The following is a 21,055-nucleotide window of genomic DNA, read 5'->3' as shown; positions in this document are numbered from 1 at the left end:
CGTGTATAGGATCCTGGTGCTGGCAGTTAGCCTGTCCCTCCATTCAGTTTGTACTAATCAATATCTCAGCTTTTCAGATCCCAGGCATTCCTTATTTGGCTACCTCACTACAGCCCAAGTCTTCATTGTACTCCCTGGATTACAGCCATCAGCATAGTCTGTTTTCATGTGACCCTTTCATGAAAGTGCTGAGTTTGCATCTGGTTCATTCTTCCCTTGAAGTCCAGTTTCCAGTCCTTCATGCCCTTTAAAACCTTCCTTGGCCACCCCTGTCCACTATAAGCACTCCCAACCAAATACCTCTCAGTATAAGCACACCTGTTCCGCATTTTATAGGTTATAATGTAGGGTTGTTAGCACTCTTTTTCTGCTGAAAGATTATTCCAAATCTTCCTGAAGATCACATGGCCTAGACAGAACTAGGCTGTGGGGACAATTTTGTTCCTAGCTTGTTGTGTTATCCTGCATAAGTCAGTATCTCTGGATCTCAGTTTACTAATCTGTGTAGCGAGAGTTGGATTGAGTAATGAGAGTTGAACTGAAGGTCTTTAAGATTTCTTCTGTGTCACTGTCCTCGCAGCTTTAGTCTATACAGTTTCCATTAGCAAACATTCTACAAGTGTTTGATGATGTGATCCTGACCTCACAAGGGGCTTTATGATCATTGGAGGGTCAGGCTACTAGAGAACCCTCCCTTTTCCTTTACAGTGCCCTGAAAAGCTGACTCAGAGGTAGGAAATCCTATGCCTCTTCAACTAAAGGCAATAAGATCAGTGTTCCCAACCAGGTTCTCAAGTTGTAACCTGAGAACATTTCTACAACTCAACTGTGTTCCATATGCTGTTTTCTTGACATCACAGCAAACCACCTAGTGAAAATACAGGATCAAGACATGCCACCACTCTGTGTATCAATGGATTTTTTCTAGTCTCTTTGGCTGTTTGAGCAAACACCATGAAATGGCCAGGTTAAAGAATGGAAACTTAATCGCCTGTGGTTTTGAAGCAAAAAGAAAGTCTGAATCAAGGCATCATCAGGAGAGTCTTTCTTCCCAGAAACTGCTGTTGTGGGGCTGCCTGCCTGCAGTCTGTGATCCTTGAGTCCTCCGTCACATGTCTTGCACATGGCAACCTCTCCTGGTATCCCATTCTCGATTGGGTTCTGTTGAATTTCAGCTTGTTGCTTCTGTGGTGTCCTCTTTCTCTGCCTGAATTTCATTCTGCTTAAAAAGTACTCCAGTCATAGGATTAAGACCCCTCGTGACTGGGCTGGGCCACACCTTACCTGAAGTAACCTCATCAAAGGTCCTACTTACCATAGGTTCACACCTACAGGAAGGGATTAAATTTAAGAACACGTTTTTCTGGGGTACATGCAGCTTCAAACCACCACAGTGATGGTGGTGGAAGTGTAATATGATAGAATGGTGGATGGGAAGATCCAATGCTGTGTTCAATTTTATCTTCCCTCAAAACATTCTAGATCCTTCACAACATACCCTTCAGCCCCACTCCAGACCTACCGAATCACAAAGTCTGTCTTTTAACAAAATCCTCTGTTGGCGGAAACAGTCATCATCTTGATTGTGGGGGTGGTTATCTGGTGTGATTGATTTGGTAGTTTCTATATACATTTGTCAAAAGTCATAGAATTATACACCAAAGGGTGAATTGTACTGAATGTAAATGTTTTACCTCAATTTTAAAAAGTTCTTAGAAAATAATCTTACTTTAAGAGTTGAGAAAAAGAAAAAAAAAATAGAGCGTGAGAGACAGGAGATTATTTTTTGGTCTGGAGAGTATGAATAAACATGGATTGACACCAGGCCACTATTGATAGTAGTCAAGTTAGTCAATTTTATTTTCTTTCTGGAAATTTTTAATAGATGCCAAAAAAAAAAAAAAATGCCTTCTCTAACCAGCCAAATAGCTTCCCTGGCAATGCAAAACTTCCCAGCTATTTAATTTGTCAAAGAAATGGAAACAAAGTGACATGGCAGATGATGGAAACTAGATATTCGCTTAGAAAATGTACTAACTCTACCAGTGCTTTAGCAGGAAGCTCGTGACTTTATGGATTTAATGTTCACAGTTTCAATGATCTAAGGTGGTTTCCTTGTCACAACATGATACGATCCATGGCTTGGGAAATTTATTTTGTTGAGAGTTCATTGAGGACCTTCATTGGAGCTGTCAGCTTGCAACCTGGCCTACAGATCCTGGACTCTATATCTCCATGGTTACATGAGATATAAATTTATAAATTTTGTATTTAAAGACATCTCCTGATGATTCTATTTCTCTAGAGAACACTAGCTAATAAAGGGACTTTAACACAGAAATGTTGATAGACCAATGACCAGGAGATCTGATGTAGAGGCATGTGTATGGGCAAATAGTTCAGTGTTTAAAAGTCTTTGTATCACATGTCAACCCCAAGAGTCCCAAAACAACCAAGTAGACAGAATGACTTGATTCTTTGACATTGCCTAGCTTATCAGTGGCCACTCCATTGTGGCATGAACTCATAAATACTGGCAAATAAGTGGAAGTTCGTGTATGGGTCTCATAGCATAGGTTTCCACTCACAAAGTTGATCTTGCTACTGCTGTAGCTAAATGCCTCAAATTGCCAGCAATAGACACTAATCCTGTGTCACTATGGGGAACAATCCCTCCAGTAGACCAGAGAGTCATTTAATGACAAATTCTTCACATTGGACACCCTCTGCTCTGAAATGGGCAATGATTCATCTTGACTGTATTCAAGATGTATACAGAGTATAGGTTTGCCTTTACTGCCCTCGGGACTTTGGCCACCACCATTCCCAAGGGCTTACTGAGCATTTGATCCACAGACACAGGATCCCTCGCAATATCAGCTCAGACCAATGGGCCTGTTTTATGGCAAGGAAGATCTGGCATTGGTAAATGATCATAGGCTCTACAGTGAAGCTCTTACACATTCAGCCACCCACAACTGGCCAGCTTCAAATTGACTCACCTGACAAAAGCACTGAAATGCCCTCTTAAATCGTAGCCCAGGGATTAGTTTAGAATTGCTACACTAACAGCACAGGGCACCATCATTCCAGATGTGATAATCACCCTACATCAAGTATTGGGTCTGCTGTTGGCAGAATACATGGGTCTGAGAATCAAAGTGTAGAAGCAGGGATGACCCCACTTAACATCACCCCCATGGATCCACTTGGGGAGGGAGTGCTTTCTATCCCCATAACATTTTAACATTTTAATCCCTATGGATCTATAGGACTCTCTTCCAGGTGGCAGTCACACTTCAACCAAAGAATTTGGTAAGAGGCCCATTTAAATTTAAGCTATGATTAACAATTGGTCACTTCTATCAGGAGATCAGCAGGAAAGGAAAGGAGTCACAATACTGGCAGGGATAACTGTCCTTGATCTTCACAGGTGTAGTAGGAAAGAATACCTTTGGTATGCTGGTGACACACTGGGGTACTTCTTCATCCCTTCTTGCTTAGATTTAATGTCAAATGAATAAATGTAGCCGCCAAAGCCAAAAGAACATGGTAATCAATGACTCAGATCCTTAAGGAAGGAGAATTTGGTATCCCTACCAGGCAAGCCACTTAAGCCAGGAGATGTACTAGTTAAGGAAAGGAAGAATTTTAAAAGATATTAGAGAAGAGAAATGATGACTATCATTTGTGGCCTTAGGACCAATTGCAGTAGTAGAGGTTGTAGTATGTTCCACTAACCCAGGAAATAAGTCAAAGCCATATCCTGGAGTAGCTATTTGCAGATGGAAGTGTTTACCGTGAGAATCATGTGGTACTTTGTATACATGCTTTCTCCACATATAGGCACTCATCTCCTAACTGCTCTATCATCTTACTGGCAATGGCTCTCAGCATCACAGAACTTCTTATCCCAAGGTCACATTCCCTTCTGAAGGTGGCTGGCACTCAATGATTGCTTTAAGCAGGGATGCAAAAGACTATGCCCTCCCCTCAGTTGTTTGGGACAATTCCAAAAGCTATTCCAACTCCAGTGTTCTCCCCTTACCTATTCCAATCTGTAAATACTACTGAGATCTTGGGCAACCACACTGTAGGTCAGTTTCTTCCACTGTCCAAGCCGACTTCCAAACAGGTATATATCCTATGAGAGCTCCCCCACAAATCCTTCACTAAATTCTCCATCTCAGAGTCTGTACCAGGAACACATTCTAAAAATTGCATATTTAATCACAGCTGACAGTGTTACTCTTTAACCTCATCAAAATTTGATTTTTGTATGCCACCTATGCAAATAAATATGTGAGAGATGAATTTCATAGGAAGCAATAAAGATGCAGAAGATAACAAAGGTTGTCAAATGGCATTGGAAATACTCATCCGGTCTAGCAGTCCTATCGGACACTGACAACTTGAAATCTGTTGGTGACCAATGAACTTGGAATAACAGCCAGACAATTTTTCCCATAGCTGTATTTAGGTGCTGTTTTTCTTTGCATTTCTAGGCACAATTTTGAAAATGAAAGTATAGTCCTGCTTTATTTAAAGTTCAGTGAGAGAATGAAATCTATTTGCTTGTATTCCAAATTCAGGTCTTGGTCATTTGTAGATTGAATGATTGGAAGAGCGTTGGCAGCCCCAGGAAACATGAAATGCCATCCGGTCAGTCTATATCAGATTGAATACAGGTTGAAGTAAAACAGAGTTTGTGATACCTGACTTGATGCCAACATTCAGTATGAAATTGAACATGGGAATAGCACAGAAAAGAAATTTGGAAGCAATGAAGAAGTATAACTCTCTACCTGGCAAGAAAGAATCCAGATTTGCATGGCATTTACAACAGACTCTCTGGGGCTATGAAAGGAAGTTGTTAGAGATACTTCTGTAAGTGCAAAGTGACTTTTATTTAACACTTAAATATGTGAAGTCAGTTCACATAAATTGTGTGTATAAAATCCTTGACAGAGAAATGAAGGGCCATTTGGTACATGTCTTGTCAAATGATATAATGGATTACAATTATGATATAAAAGGATTCTTAAAGAATTCATTGAATTCATGGAGATAGGTTTTGGGGGAACATTTTTTTAAACCTGAGGGGTACAAATTTATTAATTCACAGTAGAGTGAATCTGGAGGTTATCCTCTTGGAAGACACATCTATTTGAATGAGGATTGTTGACATCAGTGCACAAAATGAAAATTCAGGAGTGTTTTATTGGTTTCATAACATCAGACAAGACCATAGGTCAGAAACTTTCTAAGTCATCTTGACAGTACTGACAAGTCTGAAATTGACATCCAAGGCTCTCAGGAGGGAGGTACACTGTAACAAAGATAAGAAAATAATGGAAAAAATATAAGCATTTCATAGGCAAGATTCTTTCCTTAATCATAAACTTTTATTCCATGTAAAATTATATTGTGCAAATCAATGGTTGTAATGCCTCATCTTCATCTGTAATAAAGTTAGTGGGTTTTCTCAGAATCTATGTAAGAAAACAAAACAAAAAAGAATTCTATTCTTGCATTTCCCACAAAGTACTTGTGAAATGAGCAAGGAAAATATTTTGAGCATACAGATTATATTATCCTTTTATCAATTAAGGTATCTTTGGCTGCAAAAATAGATTATTCAATAAAAACTTGTTTAACAAAGAAGAAAATATGTATTATATGCATCTCATCAACAAGAAATTCAGGGGTTCAATAGCTCAATGCTGTCAGAGCTATGAATCAGTGTCTCTGATTTACTTGGTTTTCCATCATTCTTCTCTTTCTTAGTATGTGTGAAATGCTCCCCCCTCCCCAAGGGTGCAAGATACCTGGCTTAGTTCTCAGCTTCAAATCTTCATGCAACAGAATCTAGAAGCTGTAGGTAGGCTAATTTCTGCATTGTCTCTACTTAGGAATTAGAAAAACATTCTAAGAAGCTCCCAATATATACTTCCCTTTATATCTCATTGGTCAGGATTATATCACATGTGCATGCCTGGGGACAGAACTGGGAAGAAAATGAAATGACCATGGTTGGCCTCAGTCATATAACCCCAGGCTTGGAAAGGGCCAGAAAGCCCAAGAACAACCAATACTGTGCAAAATCAGATGCTGTTAGCATGGAAGTGAGAAGTGTTTTTATGATGATTTTTGAGTATGACCAAGTTTCTGCCATAGTTGTCAAATTGCACAGTATCCTGCTTAAAGTTCTTCTGCCCTCCCCACCCACCTTGGCCCTATGAATTCTTAATAGAAAGCAAATATGGGTCACAGAATTTTACTTAGTTTCCTTATTTCTATTATTTCAGAATTTGAAAGGAGTCTCCAAAGCTTAATACAAAGATTTTACTTTTTTTAAGACTGCATTTTCCTCCTAACTTTTACTTTTGTAAGCTTTTAATTAAATTATGTAATACCCATGGGAAAGCATAAAAATCACAAACATAGATGCTGGTTTTTCCCAACTGAATATATGTGGTGTCTCAGTCTGTTAAAGCTGTCAAAATGCAATACACAACAAATGGGTTGGATTTTTCAATGGGGGTTTATTAGTTACAAATTTATAGTTCTAAGGTTATAAAAATGTCCAAATTAAGGCATCAAGAGGAAGATAACTTCTCAAAGGAAAGGCTGCTGGCATCTGGGGTTTCTTGATGAGAAAGCACAGGGTCATGACTACTGGTCCTTCTCTCCTGGGTTGGTATCAAAGTGTCTGTTTTAGTTAGCAAGTTGCTGGAATTTACAGAAACAAAACAGCTTTTACAAAGGGAAATACTAAGTTGCAAGTTTACAGTTTTAAGGCAGTAAAAATGTCCAAATTAAGGCAATCAGGGAAAGATACCTTGGTTCAAGAAGGCCAATGATGTTCCAGCTTTCTCAGCTGGAAAGGCACATGGTGACATCTACTAGCTTTCCCTCCAGGCTTCTTCAACCACTTCTCCAGAGCACTGTCTTTTCTGTTAGCCCTGTTAGTTCTGGTAGCTCTAAAGCTTTTTCCAAAATGGTTCCCCACCCCTTTTTTTTTTTTTTTGGCATGGGCAGGTTCCAGGAATCGAACCAGGGTCTCCAGCATGACAGGCAAGAATTCTGCTACTGAGGCACTGTTGCACCACCCCAAAATAGTTCCCACTTTAAACTGCTCCAGGAAGCAACCTCACCTTGAATGGGTAGAGACACATCTCCATGGAAACCATCTAATCAAAAGTTACTACCCACAACTGAGTGGGTCACATCTCTATAGAAACAATCCAAAACATATTACCCCATAACATTTTTTAAATATTTTTATTAACGCATCTTCACACACAAACATTCTATATATGGTGTACAATCAATGGTTCACAATATCGTCACATAGTTGTGTATTCATCACCATATGGTTTTTTTAGAACATTTGCAGCACTCCAGAAAAAGAAAAATCTCATATACACCATACTCCTTACCCTTACCTCTCATTGACCACTAGTATTTCCATCTCCCCAATATATCTTACCCTTTATCCCCCTATTATTTATTCATTTTTAGCCATATATTTTTACTCATCTGTCTATACACTGAATAAAAGGAGCATCAGACACAAGGTATTCAAAATTGCACAGTCACATGGTAAAAGTTTTATCTTTATGCAATTGTCTTCAAGAATCAAGGCTACTGGAACACAGCTCAACAGTTTCAGATACTTCCCTCCAGCCACACAAATACACCATAAATTAAAAAGGGATATCATATAATACATAGGAATAACCTCCAGCATAACTTCACCACTCTGTTTGAAATATCTCAGCCACTGGAACTTTATTTTGTTTCATTTCTCTCTTCTCCCTTTTGGACAAGAAGGCTTTCTCAATTCCTTGATGCTGGGTCCTGGGCTCATCCTGGAAGTTTTTGCCACATTGCCACCAAGCAATATTGAATGGGGGTTAAGGGACATGGCTTTTCTGGGGTACATAATAGCTTCAAACTGGCACATTCCACTCTTTGGACCACAAAAAAGACATGTTCTTTCCAAATGCAAAATACATTCATTCCATCACATTATCACAAAGGCTTAAACCATTTAAGTAAAAATGCAAATACAATACAAAGGAAGAAACAATACAAAATCGCATCAAAGTCAGCTACAGTCATGGTCTGTCCTAAGGCAAAATTCTCCTCTGGCTCTGGACCTGAAAAACTCAGATCAAGTTATCTGTTGCCAATATATATAGGATATGAATTCCCATTTCCATAGGGAGAAATTCGAAGGAACACAGGGGTCACAAAAGCCTTAAGTTCTGAAAACCTGTGGGGAAAACTCTATTAGATTTCAAAATCTGAAGGTGATTGAACCTCAGGGCTTTGGAAACAGTCAGTCCCACCCTTTCCAAGGGCCTACACAATGGCCCACCTCTGCCAAATGCAACCTTGAGGGACATTGGGGAGACTACCTTTTCTTTAACTTTACCCTCACAAGCACTGGGTGCACCCAGGCTCTCTGCCATCTCTGAGGCACTTACTCAACCCTTCCATAACAATGTGGTGGCAGCCAGAATCTCCCCAATCCCCAAGGAATGTGCTCAACCCTCTCCAAGGCCCAGGGTATGACTCTTCCTGAACAGTGGGGTTGAAACCCCACCCTTTGCCTTCTGGGCAAGCACACCCTCTCCAAGTGTTTGGGTGGGTCTGTGCTCCTGGCCTGAGGTTTCCTGGCATCAGACCTTAGCCTCCATGATTCTGCCTTTGAAGTTATTTTTCCTCCAATATGTCCCTTTTCTGTCCCTCTTAGTTCAGACTGGCAGTGATTCTGCTTATACATATTCCACAACACTCTTATTGGCTTTCTGTGTAATAAGCAGGGATCATAACCATCAGACAATAGAAGTTTCTACAAGTCCTTCCTGGGTAACTCCATCTCCAATCCTGGCTTTTTCTGAAATGACTGACTGGTTCCATGTTTGGTTAAAACCTCATGTGGGGCACTATTCTCTGGGTTCTTCTTTTCTGGAAGCCTGGGATTTTCCAGACCAGCAATTTATGATTGCTTTATAGCCAAATGTTCAGTTTTCATCTTATCTCTTTCCTGCTGCATTTCACTATAAGCTGCAAGGAGACATGAGGCCACACTTTCCACACTTAATTTGGAAATCTTTCTTGCTAAATATACAAGTTCACGGCCTTTAAAATCTGCCTTCAGTGATGTTCATGAAAAAAAGAATTCCTTCAATCCAAAATGAGTAGTCAATTTTGCAAGATTCTTTGCTATTTTAAAACAAGGGTTGCCTTCCTTCCAGCCTGCAATAACATGTGCATCATTTCTGTCTAAGGCCTTATGAGAGGTATCTTTAGAGTCCACATTTCTACTAAAGGTCTGTTCAAAGCATTCTAGGCCTTCTCCATCAAACTCTCTGCAACTTTTCCAAAAATTTCCCCATATTCATTTAAAAAACTGTCCCAATGTGTTTTGTATTTGCAAACTGTAGGAGCACCACACTCTCAGTACTAAAATCTGCTTTAGTTTGTAAGCTGCCAGAATGCAACATACCAGAACTGTTGAATGGCTTTAAAAATGGGGAATTTATAAAATTGTAAGTCTGCAATTCTAAGGCTATGAAAATGTCCAAATTAAGGCACCCAGGGAAAACTACATTGGTTCAAGAAGGCCAATGATGTTCGGTTGAATGAGTGGAGACACATCTCCATGGAACCTGTATTAGTTACGGTTCTCTAGAAAAACAGAATCAGCAGGAGATATCTGTAAATATAAAACTTATAAAAGTGTCTCAAGTAACCATGGGCATGTAGAGTCCAAAGTCTGTAGGGCAGGCCACAAGCTGGTAGCTCAGATGAAGGTCCTCAAAGAACTCTTCAGAGGGTAGCTGGCTGAAGCAGATAGAGTGACTGTCTCTTCTGAATCTTCCTTAAAAGCCTTCCAGTGATTAGATTAAGCATCACTCATTGCAGAACACACTTCCCTTAGCTAATTACAAACGCAATCAGCTGTGGATACAACCAATGTGATCATGATTTAAGACCATGAAATGTCCTCATAGCAACAGACAGGCCAGCGCTTGCCCTACCAGACAACTGGGCACCACCACCTGGTCAATTTGATACATGAACCAGACCATGACAGGAACCATCTGACCAAAAGTTACCACCCACAATTGGGTGGGGCACATCTCCATGGAAACAATCAAAAAGGTACCACACAGCAATATGGAATGAGGATTAAAGGGCATGGCTTGGGCGGGCCACGATGGCTCAGCAAGCAGAGTTCTCACCTGCCATGCCAGAGGACCTGGGTTCGTTTCCCGGTGCCTGCCCATGTAAAAAAAAAAAAAAAAAAAAGGCATGGCTTTTCTTTTCTGAAGTACATAATAGCTTCAACTGGCATAGGCTTCTCTCTCTGTTCCAGAGGAACATCCATCTTGAATGGGCTGGGTCACTTATCTATGGAAACAACCTAAACAAATGGTCACAATCAATAATAGTTTTCCACCCCCCACCCCCCACATACACCCAGGGATGGATTAAGAGAACATGGCCTTTTATGGGATACATAATAGCTTCAAACCAGCATACCTGTGTAGTCAGCATCATGCTCAAGAATAATAATATTATCACTCCAGGAACTCCTCTTGAGGCCTCTTCCTGTATTTTCCCCACATTCAAGCATTGTATTTATGTTTCTAACTTAGTGTACTCATGCATTATATATTCAGATTCTTTTTTCTTGTATTGTTATGCATAACTACAATTTATTCATTCTGTTTTATGTATAGTTTTCTATCACATGAATGTATCAAAATGTATATGTTATTTCTAATATGGATGAGCACTGAGCTATTGTAATAATGCTAGTGTGAAAATTCTGGTCATATTTTGGTAAAATATGAATAAATTCACAATGGTTACTTCCCTTCAAGTAAAATTGCTGTGCTTTATTGTATACTACCATATAATAAACTATAGATATCTTGGTAGATACTACCAAGCAATTTTACAAAATATTTGCACCAATTTACACTTCCACCAGCAGTGTTGCATTCCAGTTGCTTCACATCTTCACTAGAACTTGATATATCCTGTTTTTTTTTTTCTATTTGGGTGTGCTGGTTTGAAATATGTATGTACCCTAGAAAAGCCATGTTTTAATCCTAATCCCATTTTGTAAAGGCAGCCGTTTCTTCTAATCTCTACTCAGTATTGTATGTTTGAAACTGTAATTAGATCATCTCCCTAGAGATATGCTTTAATCAAGAGTAGTTGTCAAACTGTATTAGGAGAGATGTGTCTCCACCCATTTCAGTGGGTCTTGATTAGTTTCTGAAGTCCTATAAAAGAGGAAATATCTTGGAGAAAGAGGGAGATTCTGAGAGAGCAGAGAACAATGCAGCCATGAGAAGCAGAGCCCACCAGCCAGCAACGTTTGGAGATGAAGAAGGAAAATGCCTCCTGGGGAGCTTCATGAAACAGGAAACCAGGAGAAGAAGCTAGCAGATGATGCCATGTACACTATGTGCCCTTCCAGATGAGAAAGGAACCCTGACCATGTTCATCATGTGCCTTTCCAGATGAGAGAGAAACTCTGACCATGTTTGTCATGTGCCCTTCCACTTGAGAGAGAAACTCTGAACTTCATCGGCCTTCTTGAACCAAGGTATATTTCCCTGGATGCCTTAGATTGGACATTTCTATAGACTTGTTTAATTAGGACATTTTCTTGGCCTTAGAACTGTAAGCTAGCAACTTATTAAATTCTCCTTTTAAAAACCATTCCATTTCTAGTATATTGCATTCTGGCAGCTAACAAACTAGAACATTGGGTATTCTGGTGGCATAAATTGGTAGGTATTATAGTTTCAATTTGCATTTCCATAAGGACTAATGAAGTTGACCATTCTTTCAACTGTTTATTGGTAATTTGAATACCATCATTTGAAAAGTACTTCTTGAAGTTTTTTTGCCAATTTTTAAATGTGATGTCTTCTCTCTTATTGCTTTGTAGGATTTATATTTGGTGTATTTGGGGCATGAATTCTTCATTACGCATATGTTATATAAATATCTTCTTGCATTCTGAGCATATATTTTCACTCTTAGTGAAGTGTCTTTTGAATAACAAAAGCTCCTAATTTTAAGTAGTCCAAATGATCTTTTTTTTTCTTTTTAATGAGAATGTATTACATCTTTACCTACTTTAAGATCTTAAAGATGTTCTTCTATTTTTCCCCTAAATGCTTGATTGCTTTAACCTTTCACATTTAGATCTTCAATCCATCTGGAATTAAATTCTGAATATGCTGGAAGTAGAGATCAATATTCGCTTTGTTTGCATATGAGTTTACATTTGTCCTAGCACCATTTATTGAAAAGAAAATCTTTCTGTACACAGCAATGTCCATTTTGACATGAATCTGATCATAGTATTTGTTGTCTTTAAAACAAATACTATTTATTCTGTTGCATTGGTCTATTTGTCAGCCATTAAGTTACAACACCCCATTTTAATTAGAATAACTATATAATAGCTTAGCTGTGGATAACTGGTTTTATGATTCTTCCAGATTGTTTTAGTTTGCAAGCTGCCAGAATGCAATGCACCAGAAACAGAATGGCTTTTAAAAAGGGAATTCATTAAGTTGCAAGTTTACAGCTCTAAGACTGTGAAAATACCCAAATTAAGGCATCCAGATAAAGATACTTTAACTCCAATGAAAAGGCCAGTGAAGTTCAGGGTTTCTCTCTCAGCTGGTAGGGCACATGGTGATGTATGCTAGCTTTCTCTCCTTATTTCATAAGATTTCACTGGGGGCATTTCCCTTCTGAATCTCCAAAGGTCGCTGACTGTGTGGGCTCTGTTGGCTTTTTCCAAAATGCTTCTCTCTTAAAGGGCTCCAGTAAGCAACCCCACCTTGAATGGGTAGAGATACAACTCCATGGAATCTATCTAATCAAAAGGTATCACCCATAATTGGCTGGGTCGTATCTCCATGGAAACAATCAAAATGATCCCACCTAGCAATATTTTAAAGGACAAGGCTTTTCTGGAGTACATGACAGTTTCAAACCAGCACTTTTCACCCTTTGGACCCCAAAAAGACATGCTCTTTCCAAGTGAAAAATACATTCATTCCATCTCATCACAAAGCCTTAAACCATTTCAATAAAAATACAAGTACAAAACAAAGTCAGAAACAGTACAAAATCTCAGCAAAGTCAACTACAAGCATGGTCTATCCTAAATCAAAATTCTCATGGGACTATAGACCTGTAAAACTCAGTAGGAGTTATCTGCTGTTAACATACAAAGAAGGAAGATTCACAGGATGGATGTTCCCATCCCCATAGGGAGAAACTGGAAGGAACACAGGAGTCACAGGACCCAAAGAGTTCTGAGAACCTGCAAAGCAAAGTCTATTAGATTTCAAAATCTGACAGTCATTTATCCTTGGGGCTTTAGAAAGTAGTGGATCCACCCTTTCCAAGGGCCTACTCAGGCACCTGGCTCTCTTCAAATTCTGGAGTGAGAATTACAACCTTGAAGGACATTTGGGGAGATCGCCTTTTCCTTGGCTCCACCATCTCTGAGCATTGGGGCAACACCTGGGCTGTCTGCCATCTCTGGGGTACACGATCAACCCCCACAGAACAATGTGGTGTCATTAAGGCTCTCCCCAATCCCTCAGGAATGTGCTTCACCCTCTCCGAGGCCTGGAGCACTGAAATTCCTGCCCTTTGCCTTCAGGGCAAACTCACCCTCTCAAAGTGCATGGGTGGTTCCACTCTCCCAGCCTAAGGTTTCTTGGCTTCAGACCTTAGCTTCCATGGTTCTGCCTTTGAAATTTTTTTCCTTCAATTTGTCTGTTTTCTGTCCCTTTTAGTCCAGACCAACAGTGGTGCCATTTACACAGATCCCACAGCCTGCTTGTAGGTTCTATATGCAGTTTGCTGAGATTGTAACCTTCAGACAATAGGACTTTCCACATATCCTTCCTGGAGAACTGCATCTCTAATCCTGGCTTTTTCTGAAACAGCTGACTGCTTCCATGTTTGGTTAAATCCTTATGTTCTCTGGGGTCTCCTTTTCTGAGAGTCCAGAATTTTCCAGACCATCAATTTCTTTGTACCCAAGAGTTCAGTTCTCAGCTTATCTTTCTCCTGTTACATTTCACTTTAAGGTGCAAAGAGAAACCAGGCTGCACTTTCTACATTTAATTTGGAAATCTCTTTTGCTAAATATTCAAGTTCGTGTGGCCTTTAAAATCTGTCTTCAATCCAAAATTAGTAGTCAGTTTTACCATTTTAAAATAAGGGTCACCTTCCTTCCAGCCTGCAATAACGTGCATCATTTTTGCCTAAGGTCTTATCAGAGGCATCTTTAGAGTCCACATTTCTGCCAAAGGTCTGGTCAAAGCATTCTATGCCCTCTCTATCAAGCTCCTTACAAGTCTTCCAACATCTTCCCCTTATCCATTTAAAAAAACATTCCAAAATGTTTGATATTTGTAAACTGCAGCCCCCTGCTTCTCTGGTACCAAAATATGTTTTAGTTTGCAAGCTGCCAGAGTGCGGAATACCAGAAATGAAACAGCTTTTAAAATAGGGAATTTATTAAGTTGCAAGTCTACAGTTCCAAGGCCAATAAAATGTTCAAATTAAGGCATCCAGAGAAAGACGCCTTCATTCCAAAGAAAGGGCCAAGGAAGTTCATGGTTTCTCTCTCAGCTGGAAGGGCACATGGTGATGTCTGCTAGCTTTCTCTCCTCATTTCATTCAGCTTCACTAGGGGTCATTTTTGTTCTGCATCTTCAAAGATCTATGGTTGTTTGGGCTCTGTTAGTTCTAATTTTTTCCAAAATAATTCCTCTTAAAGGGCTCCAGTAAGCAACCCCACCTTGAATGGGTGGAGACACATCTCCATGGATACCATCTAATCAAAAGTTACCACCCACAATTGGATGGGTCACATCTCCATGGAAACAGTAAAAATGATCCCAACCAACAATACTGAATGAGGATTTAAAAACATTGCTTTTCTGGGATAGAAGACAGTTTCAAACCAAGCACACAGGTTTATTTTCTTTCTTCAATATTTGGCTTTGTTTTTCTTGTCTATTTAATTTTAGAATCAGCCTGTGGATTTTCAAAAAAAAAAAATACTGTGTTGGGAATTTCATTGTTAATGCATTAAATCTGTAGTTTAATTTGCATATCATGCATCTTTTTATAATACTGAGATTTCTAGATTATGAGTTTGTCATATACATTCATTCTTTTCTGAATGACATTGTGTAAATTTTGGAGTGGAGTTTTGCAAATCTTTTGTTAAATTTAATTTTAGGTATTTTGAAAAAACACAAGTCTATGGACATATAACTTACATAGTAAAATGCACTAATTCTAACTATATAGTGTGATGTGTGGGCTATTTTTAACACATCATATGTGTTATGTGTAATACACATTACATGTTACATTGGTATGAAGTCCAGAAAATATCGTCTTGCTGTAACTAATCAATTGCCTTCAATGTATTTAAAAAGAGAACAAACAAAAATTGTCTTTCGTATTTATCCATTGATTTACCAATTCCTTGGTCTTCCATTCCTTCCTATATAGAGAGCCTTAACCCCCTCAACATGGAATTCCTTTCAGACAAAAAACATCCTTTAGAATTTCTTGTAGTATGAATCTGCTAGTGACAAATTTCCTCAGCTTTGATTTACATGAAAATATCCCTCTTTCATCTTCATTTTTGAAGGATGCTTTTGCTATATACGAAATTCTAAATTGCATTTTAAAGGTATAGCTCTGTTGCCATCTGGCCACTATTATTTCTAAAGTTAAGTCCATTGTAATACTCTCATTGCTCCACCTGCTACAATGCTTCTTTTTGTATGTAATTTTGTTTAAATTTTTCTCTTTATTGTCAGTTTTTGGCATTCAACTTCATATGCCTAAATCCATTTTTCATTTTATTTATCCTGCTAGAGGGATACTGAACCTCCTGCATCTTTGGACTGATGACTTTCATTTACGTAGGAAACTATTTTGGCAATAGTTTTTCACATTTTCTTTTCTGTCTCTTACGCTTTCTCCTTTCTTTCTGAGATTACAACCACACATGTATTAGATAGATTGATACTGTTTTACAAGTTATTAAAACTGGCATGGTCTGTTAATTCTATCCCATTTATTTTCTAAATTTTATTTGCATGCTTTATTTTTCATTTCTAGGATTTCCAACTGAATTTTTATTAGTTAACATGGCACCCCATCAAATAGGTGTATTTTCTTGTAAATTTTGTTATAAATGCATAGCAGTACTCGAAAGTCATTGCCTGATAATTCCAACTTCTGTGTGGTACGTAAGTCTGTTTCTATAAACAGATCATTCTCTTAGCTATCAATCAAATTTTCCTTTTCTTTCCATCCAGTAATTCTTTTTATTTTATCTTGTACATCTAGGAATGCTATTTTGTGGAGATACTAGATTACATTACCTCGCTCTGAAAAGCATTGAGTGTTGTTTGCAAAATATCTGACAGAGAACCTTGATTTTAGGTAATCTTCATTTTGGTCTTTATTATGGCGTGACATTTTTTATTTTGCCCTTAATCCTAGGACTAATCCTTTAGTCTTGGGATATGGTGTTTACTTCGAAGTCATGAAAGTCCAAGATGTTTATCAAACCTGACCAGACTGTACTTTTGCACCGGGCAGCTGCTGAAATCACTCATCAGTTATTTCCTTCTTCCACCTATTGCTCACCCTCAGATTATTGAAGTCTCAACTAGTACATGCAAAGTTCAGGGGTCAACTAAGAATTTGGAGAGAATTTATGTGGGTTGGTGATTCTCTCTATTTGAGGCTCCCTTCAATTTTCTTCTTTTTAACTCTACAGTAACTAATACTTGTATTCATTCATCTTCAGACCTCTTCTCACTTCTCTCTGTTTCTCTACTCAGGGCATAATCTCTCCTCTAAATTATTTTGTTTTGTCATGGTTATACTCTCTCTGAATTCCTCTTTTCTTCATAGTCTCCACCTGAATCTCTAATCTTTTGTGGGATTTACAGATGATTCTGGTTTCAGATGTGTATTTCTCCTTTTTCCTGTAAATTGCAGTTTATAGCATTTTCCATCTCCTTGTTATGCTATAGGCATGTGTAATAACAAGTTTTATCTGTTGATTTGTATGTGCTGCTAGAGGATGTGTGGAGAAATTCAATGTATGTGGCTGTTTTTACACCATATAAACACAGGATTATATTTAAAATACTTGAAAATGGGTTGTTTGAATGTCCAGAGGTGAATGAAAAAACAGATATCATCACCTTCTCAAGATATTGTCCAGAAGTTAGAGAAGGGATTTCTGATTATAGGTGATGTTGGCAAAAATTAATAGCCATTTCCTGTCTAGACAAATTTAATAAATCAATTCCAGATGAATAGCACATGTTCATTGTTGTGCTAGACACTTTGGGAAATGTGAAGAAGCATAAAACATGGTTCCTGCTTGAAGACAATTGCAGATGAGTTTGAGTGATAAGAAGTGTATCAAAGTTAAGTACAAATATGAGTTAATAATACAAAAGTTTGAGGCACTATGACTAAGGCTCAAATAAGTAGAATTGATGGAAAATTTATACACTCACAAAAGAATCTGTGAGCTGAATCAGATATGGAAATGGAGCTAGGATTCGAGATTTTCTATCATGGTGGCTCTACTCAGGTCCCTATTTATCAGTTCTGGGGCTATTCAAAAATATATAGAAAGTGAATTTATAAAGGGGCTGTCCAATTATCTTAGTCCAAGAGACCTCCTAATCAAGTAGCCTGGGCCAAAGGTCTCCATGCTGAGGTCTTTTTTGTAACAACAATAGAAACCCAGGAGTCAATTCCAACTTCATCATTTCTTCTTACCAGCATCTCTTAGTACAGAGAATAGCCGCTATATTTCTTCCCAAGCATGTCCTTGCATCTTTCAACAAGTATTTCTCAACAATTTGGTGAAGAGAATACCACCTGGGTCCTCTGCAGAAAGAGAATGAGGATGAGGAGTAAGTCATCATTATAACTCATAAATCCATTCTAGCATTTCTGTCCTCAGAAAGTGTTTGGGTATTTTGGCAAGAAATTGTAGTTATCTTATCATTTATGGAAATATGTCTAATTTATTTCTGTTTACGATAAACCACAAAGGGAAATTAAAAACACTAGATATTTTTAGCTTTGTCTCAAGGTGGCCCAGAAAAATATAAGCAATAGACATTGTGTAGGCTTACTAAGAAAGGTCTTTAAAATGAACTGATTTAGCCAGCCCAGGTATGTCACCACATTGTTTTTCTTCTTTCTTTCAGCCTGAAAGGTCCAGCATACATCTTAGACCATTGATTAATTCTACAGGAACAAACCAGAAATAAGGATTGTGGAGCTAAAAGATAGAAGGAGCAAAGATCCCTAATAACCGTAAAATTCCATACTCATTATGATCTACATAAAACTAAAGATTTTTGCTTGAGAGATAAACCCTTAAATAATTTGGGCCCCAGTGCACTGTATACCTCTTGTCCCCAACCTCAAATGCTTCTTTGTCTTATATTAAATATGATTTGATCATTGCTGGAGTAACCGGTACACCTCAGGCTTTGACCAGGTTCATGCTGGTGAAACTATACAGCTTTTACTCTTGGACCATGGCGACCTGATTGTCACTAATATTTCCACAATTCAAAATTGCAAGAAATTTAATGCTATAGGTCCTCCATTTACCAGTGGGGGATGGTGGCCAATGGATAAATGCTTTTACCTTTTACTCACTAGATAATCAGCCCTAAAGTACAGAAGTCTACTGTGCAGGTTCCTTGGTATTTTTGTAACTTTGCCAATGCAGTGACCAATTTGATCATTTAGCTGTATATTCCCTTCCCTTCTTCCTTATTTTACTCCTTCTATCTTGCACTCTTACACCCTGGGATCAAATTCCCAAATGAATTACCTGTATTGAAGCTTTTGTTTCAAACTGTGCCTTCAATGAAATACAGTAAGAAAATAATTACTAAAAATGGACTAAGAAAGCAGACCAACAGGATAGCATTATAGATATGAATTATGCATTGGTCAGAAGGTAAAAAGGACTCTCTTGCTGGTGTTACACAGGATTGTCACAATCCCTGAAATACAATGTCATCACAATTACTAAGACTTTCATCTGTAGTACTTGGAGATGGGATGCATGTGAAGCATTGGATTACCAGATAGCTATGGCATTGAAGTGTATAAAGAAATAGTGGAAATTTTAAGGCTTATGGTACTGGTTGGTATTATTGCTTGAGGCTGTATGTACCACAGAAGGTCATGTTCTTAAAGCTAATCCATCTCCATGGATATAGATCTATTGTGATTGGAGAATTTGATTAGGTTATTTCAGATGAAGTATGCCTGAGGTGGGTCTTTATTCTCTTACTGGATGAAATTCATAGAAACAGAACAGAAGCTGAGAGAGAACACACTGAACACATAAAGAAAACTACCAGAAATAGAGAGGAAGCCACTGAAGCCAGAAGCTGGAAGCAACGAAACCCAGAAGAGAAAGAAGAAACCAGCAGATGCTGCCACATGCCTTACCATACAACAAAGAATTCCCAGATCATTGGCAATCTTTCTTTAAGAAAAAGGTATCATTTTGATGGTGCCTAGATTTGAGCATGTTTGTGGTCTCAGAACTGTGAGCTCATAAACTAATAAATTCCCATTGTTAGAAACCAGCCCATTTCTGGTATATGGCATTTCAGCAGTTTTAGAAAACTAAGGCAGCTGGCCATAGTTAACTGTATTGGAGCCCTTGATAAGAGAACATGACAGTTAACTGTATTGGAGCCCTTGATAATATTAGTTAACTACAACTCAAGACAGGCTGAGAGAACTAGCATCCTTGATGGATTGAAAGAAATATACATCTGCTGCATCTGTAGGTTTAATTGGGTTGAAAATCCAGGGCACTTTATTGAAAGGGTTGCATAGATACAACAGAAACTGAATTGCATAGCCTTAATAGGTCCTTAATAGGAATAGAGTCGGACCCTGAAACATGAGATGGATCCATTTGGGTGAACAAGTTTCTGAGCATCGTGAATTCCCCCACTGTGAAAAAACTTCTGCACTGGCAGAATCTTCCCTCTACCCCTTTCCAGAAGAGAGTGTCCTCTCCATACCTGGAAAAATCTGCAAAGGCTCCACCTGAGAGAGCTGCAAGATAATGCATTTCTTTTCTAAGTTCTGCTCTCACCAACCATCATGAGACACAAGTTATTAACCAGGGTCAGGGTCCAGTACAAACTGCTCTAGGAAATACTAGCTTACAGATCCATGGAACTGAGCAGTGGGTGCAGAATTCAGGACTGAAAAAGGAAGAACATACAAATATGAGAACATTCTCCACTGACTCAGTGTTCAATGTTCTGCCAAGGACATTGAGAGCCTATCCAAACAAGTTGCTGGAATGTTAGACAAGTCAGTGGCCTACATAAAATGAAATACAGCTTCTGGAACAAAGTTGGCTTAGTTTGAACAATGGTTTAGAATGCTTAGGGAGTTGTAAATGCAACTTTATGGGACTATAAAAACTATGACTTGACCATATTCCTAGGGAAGACCATAAGACACTCCATTAAGGTAATAAGGAATACATAGGAGGGTGTTAATAGCATCTTTGAGCATAATTGGCCGTTGACTTTGTAAGCTGTTTCCATAGAACTGAGCAGCCTAAAGTCAGTGTGTATAGATAACCTGATAGCAGAAGCTAGGTATTTAACCAGAGGTGAACTGTGGTAATTGATTTAAATTCTCCAACAGCAGATATTTTCTTAGTCTTAATATGTATTCCTGTGTGTGTGTGGGGGTAAATCCAATGTAATAAAAGACCTATTAAAAATGTTATTTTTAATTAAGACTTGGCCAACTGAATCAGAGTGGGTCTTAATCCATTCTTACTGGTGGCCTTATAAGGAGAAAAAACTGAAAGCCAAAAGTCAGGAAAAGCCACAAGGAGGATCCCAGAAGCCAGATATCA

General features: G+C 38.5%; 2 long non-coding RNA genes across 3 annotated transcripts; one reads left to right on the top strand and one right to left on the bottom strand.

The window, feature by feature from the left end:
* The first annotated feature begins 664 nt into the window (after positions 1–664).
* Positions 665–18,446, top strand: LOC143655139 (uncharacterized). Of its 2 annotated transcripts, XR_013162060.1 has the most exons (4): positions 665–1,139; positions 4,593–4,887; positions 5,788–5,881; positions 18,345–18,435. It is a non-coding gene; the product is annotated as an uncharacterized LOC143655139 (long non-coding RNA). The 2 variants fall into 2 exon arrangements; XR_013162061.1 differs by lacking the exon at positions 5,788–5,881 and having other exon boundaries at positions 18,345–18,446.
* LOC143655140 (uncharacterized) lies at positions 5,214–19,105 on the bottom strand. The gene is made up of 3 exons (XR_013162062.1): positions 18,983–19,105; positions 17,908–18,018; positions 5,214–5,329 (listed from the first exon to the last, which is right to left on the bottom strand). It is a non-coding gene; the product is annotated as an uncharacterized LOC143655140 (long non-coding RNA).
* Between the last annotated feature and the right edge of the window lie 1,950 nt (positions 19,106–21,055).

The sequence above is a fragment of the Tamandua tetradactyla genome, chromosome 14 (genome assembly GCF_023851605.1).
Source record: "Tamandua tetradactyla isolate mTamTet1 chromosome 14, mTamTet1.pri, whole genome shotgun sequence".
Taxonomy (NCBI): domain Eukaryota; kingdom Metazoa; phylum Chordata; class Mammalia; order Pilosa; family Myrmecophagidae; genus Tamandua; species Tamandua tetradactyla.
The sequence above is the reverse complement of the archived record's forward strand: the minus strand, read 5'-3'. Positions and strand labels throughout refer to the sequence as shown.